Genomic DNA, 5,003 nt, shown 5'->3' with positions numbered 1-5,003 from the left:
AAAAGTGATGCAGTTATTTACAGAACAATATTACATGTCTTCATATTATACCTGAATGTTTAATTCAGTGGGGAACTGGCAAAAATTTCTTCAAACTAGTGGAAATCCTCCTGACCACATTTTTCCCACATCATATCTCCTTTGATCCAAACAGTAGTTCTGCCTCTAGGACAAGGGTGGAGAACTGTGGCCTACAGGTGTTGTTGTCCAACAATATCCATTATAATTGATGGACATTCTTGGCTGGATCTCATGGAGTCGAACAACCACTGCACGGCCACAGTTTATCCACCCCTCCTCTAAAATTAATCTCCGCAGTGTCCAAAGAAGGAAACAAAACGTAGAAGTAAAATTATCAAGGTCTTACTATAGCTCTTCAAGCAATGTTGGTGGGGGTTTTTCGGTGAAGGCTATTGAACTGGAGACGATGATGCTGTGAGAGGCTATGCCACCAAGGATGAGGTCTCCTTCCTGATGATACTGATGAATTGGAGTGTATGGATCATGGACATGACATTTAACAATGGGAGGTTTGCATATTGCATGAGGAAGTAGAGTCAGCAACAAGACCAACAATGCCACCATCTTTGGCACAATCTTTCCCTACAAACAATCCCCCTTGTTATTTTACAGCATTGGAGACTGAAGTAGTCTGACCTTATTGGCCTATTAGTCTGTTCATATGTCTGAAATCCATAATGTGAAAACTGGTGAAAAAAATAGTGATGACATTGATGGATCCTTGCTGGTTTCTGATTCCTAAGCCTAACTGTGATTGCTGGAGGTAATATATTTTTGTAAGGCTTCTCCAACCTTGTATCCTTCAGGTGTTTGCACTCCAATTCACAACATTCAAAGCTGGCTGCAAGTGATGGGAGTTGGGATCCACAACAGTCCAATGACACTAGACTTTGAAAGGCTCAGTTATAATACCTTTCACAGACTTTCTCATTAGCTTGGACTGTGTACTTTGCAATTCCTTGAAGTGCTTTGACACAAGGGAACATTAATTATAGTTCTTTGTATAATTAAAGGGAAGACAGTCATTTGTGTGTTTTTCTGAACAGAAGTTTTCATTTCCTCTTAGCTGCATATGGCTTTGGCTTACAGTAATAAACAAGATGGAAAACAATACTGAAAATACAACCCTTTGGTCTCAAGAGAGGGAGGAAATGAATATGTTTGATGATAGCACTGGCCTCTTGAAATTCTGACCTGGAAAGTTCTAATATTAATAAATGTTATAAATGTTACAATATTATACGACCTGAGCCTACGATGGTGGTATTCACAGCATTAATACACTAAAGGTCTAGTTTTTCTCATAGCTGTAGCCTTCGGATTCAAACAGAAATCAAACATTTATGCTTTAAAATAAAATAAAATAAAGCTTGCTGCTTTCCAGGTCATATCACTGCAAACTCTCAACTCTAAACGCAGGCTTTGTCTTTCCACCCAGATGATGGAGGGGCTCCAACCATTTCTTCTTCAAAATAGAGTCCACTTTCCTTTGTTCTCCCAATGGCCCATCACCCAAGCAATCACCTCAACACAGGAAGGAAGCCTGGCTTATATTTTAACACTTTCTGGATCCAGGGATTAGAAGGATATGACATGCAGCCTACTTTCCCCGATTCCAGCCCAAATTCATAACCGTATATAAAATATACCACAGCAAGAACAAAAATGGCAGAATATGAGCTGTTCAAGTACAATAAATGATTTTATATCATTAGAAAGAGTAATATTTGAAGGTAGCAGATCCCTGTATAGTAATTTTATTTCATTAGATGTATCATAATGTGACCCCAAAGCTCTCCAACAGGGAACCTACTGCCCTGCATGAAGGTTTCAATATGGAGTTCCTTGGAGTCTCCTGACCTTCTGCATCAACAGTGATAGATGCGCTGAACTACTTTTTCACTATCTCCAACTCACTTTGAGTCAGTGGCGTAGCGTGGGGGGTGCAGGGGGGCCGGCCGCACCGGGCGCAACATCTGGGGGTTAGGTTTAGGTTAGGTTTAGGGGGCGCAAATCCACGGGTTAGGGGGCGCAAATCCATGGGTTAGGGGGCGCAAATTACTTGCTTTGCCCCGGGTGCTGACAACCCACGCTACGCCACTGCTTTGAGTATCTCTTTCTAATTGGCTCTCCAGGTCTTTCTTTGTTTCTCATTGAGTTCCTTGTCACGCTGTTCCAGCTTCATCAGCAGATTTGATCAATGAGTTTGGTATCATAAAATGACCCCTCCCCCAGATTCCTCATTTAGACAATGTGACAATGTCATGGATGGACGCAAATTTCTAGCCAATACAATATAGGAAAGTGAAACTCATGCATTCTACAAGACTTCCTTTTAAATAATCAATCCCTATTGTTTAGTTCAGGTCTCAACCAAATATTGTAGAGCAGATGTACCAATATGGAATGCTCAGTTAATAAAGAGAAGAATTCTGGCTACGCTTTTATCCTGATGCCTAGGAAGTGTTTGGAGATACATGTACATGTAATCTACCTATGAACCTCTAAACATACACATATAAGAGGTGGCTCTGTTTTGTAAGTCAAACACATGGTGCCCTTCAAATGTGTCTAAACACTTCTAAACTCAGAAATTCACAACAGAGAATTTGAAAAGCAAACTTTTATTACAGTAGGGTGGTGGGTAATGAGGTTTCAGCAACTATGTTATAATATTGCAATGTAATGCTTTCATGGGTATATTTTAATTCTAATATTCTAATTCATTCATACTCCATAATTTCAAAAGAGAAGAGTTCATTCAAAGGGGAAAAGAAAGTGGTGAAACATAACCCCTAGTTAAAGAAGTTTCTATGGTTTCAACCACTCGAGGGAAACCCCATGGGATCACTAGAAGTGGACTCCTTCTTCCTGCCCAGTGCCCCTTTCCACAACTTAAACTGGTGTCTTGAGTCTTCCTTAGTTTGAGACGGATGGCAAAACATTTTTACCCAGATTATCTGTCAGATTTAGAGTTTTGAAGAAAGCAAGTGGGGGAAAAAGATAGAGTAGGTCCTTCATAAACCTTATAGTACTCAGTGTGTTATTTTTTGTGACTGTTGTTATGTGCATTTTTAAAAAGATTTCCACAAACTTATCCTAAAAAATCTCCACTAGAATGGGGCAGGATATACATTAACAGCCACATGCAGAAAAGTAAGATGGGGTTAGACATGGTAAAATTGTTACATCTCTAGTATGGAATATTTGTGGGGAAGACTATCAGGGCAGAATAGTACAGTGCCGAGGCCTAAGAACAACAAACACAGAGTTCACAGTGAGCAGGTACAGTAGATCTGGAATTGCTGAAGATGGTGGACTCAGTATGTTGAAAGAGGGCAAGTAGTGGAGATTTGCAGGTAATAGGCATCTGCACGGCCAACCTGATCTGGGTGAGAAATCTGTGGCCCTGGATTGGGCTGGTGAAGGGAACAACGGCCCTGCACTGTATCCATCCACAGAGCAAGTTGGGGGCAGGGCTAATATTTTATTGGTGTTTTAAAAATTCTGATTAAAGTTGGAAGCAGGCAGATGAAGGAGACACACCATCTCCTTCCCACTTTGACTGACAGCAGAGGAGGGTTTAATCCTGTGCAGTGTTAGCCTGAAGAGGATTCTGGGTGCTTTTTTCAGAGATGCATACAAATCTCTGAACTAAATATTATAGCCAATGTCACATACTTTTGATTTCTTCAGCATTTTCTTCTTGGTTACCCCCCCCGCCCTTTAAACATCTTTATTTAAAGTTCAAAAAGTACATAATTATATGTGGACTAAACACGGTGAGACGTAAATAAAAGAGAAAAAAAGAGAAAGAGAAAATTTCTTCATGTTTTAGGTTATATAATTCTTCAATCTAATCATAGAACGGAGCAACATGTTTATTTTCCCCAATTTATCAGTATCAGTCTTTTTTCTGTGGTAAGGGCATGGAGAATCCACTCATATTATTCCATGCACTTTGTGTATAATTCAAGAGGATATTTTGCTCTGTAAATGTAAAGTTGTTCCACACAGTTCTGTGGATAGTTTTGGTTTCCTTCTGCCGAAAACCTTTCAATATAGGATTATCCCTATTGCATCTCCAACATTTAGATACCTTAGATAGCCCTTTTTAAAGCAAACAACATGGGATCCAGTATATTCTAAATATTATTTTTTGTTGTATGAGCCTCAGTTTAAGGTCCACAGACACCCTTATTATAGCATCAAAAACAGTGTCCAACTGTGTGGTCAAAATTGAGGTCTCTAATCTCTTATTCCAACCCTCCCTCGACACCTGTATATCAAAATAGTTTGCTAGTAACAAAGATTTATGTATGTCAAGGGCCACCTTTTTTGTTGCATAAGAATCAATCAACTGCTTCAATATATCTGGAGATATTTGCATTGAGCATTTGTAGGCAATCTGTATTTGTCTCTTAAAATGGAATATGTATAAAATTCCTCCTCTTCATTTATTAGCTGGTCTAACGTTAATATACACTGATTGATCCACCTCCTCCAAAAAACCATTTCTTTCCCGAGTATTAAAGATGAGTTTCCCCACAAAGTCATTTTGTTGAGGAAGAAAGGGTAAAATTTATATTTTTGGGACATGTGGTGCCATTTTGTTAGAATTAAAGTGTTTGTTTCAATAGCATATTGAGTATTAATGTATTTAGACTCAAGTCCTGCCCATCTTTATAGAGGTGCTAGAAAGGAATATTCCAAAGCAGCCCCATTTGGACAGTTGTTTTCAGTTATGGGTCTCCAGAATTGTGTACCTGACAGTAAGTATGCTTGGTGGTACAATTCTAAGATTCGGATTCCAAATCCTCTTCATTTTATCCGTATTTGCATTTTTTGCAGATATATTCTTGGAAACTGAAGAGCTCTAAAGGCATTTTCTAAACAAAGATTTGATTTTGAGAAAGAATTGGTTCGATATGTGAATTGGAATTTCTCTTCAGATATAAACTAGTCTATGTATTATGTTTAGT

This window comes from Podarcis bocagei (genome assembly GCF_964188305.1).
Source record: "Podarcis bocagei genome assembly, chromosome: 13".
NCBI lineage: Eukaryota > Metazoa > Chordata > Lepidosauria > Squamata > Lacertidae > Podarcis > Podarcis bocagei.
Note: the sequence above shows the minus strand (reverse complement) of the source record.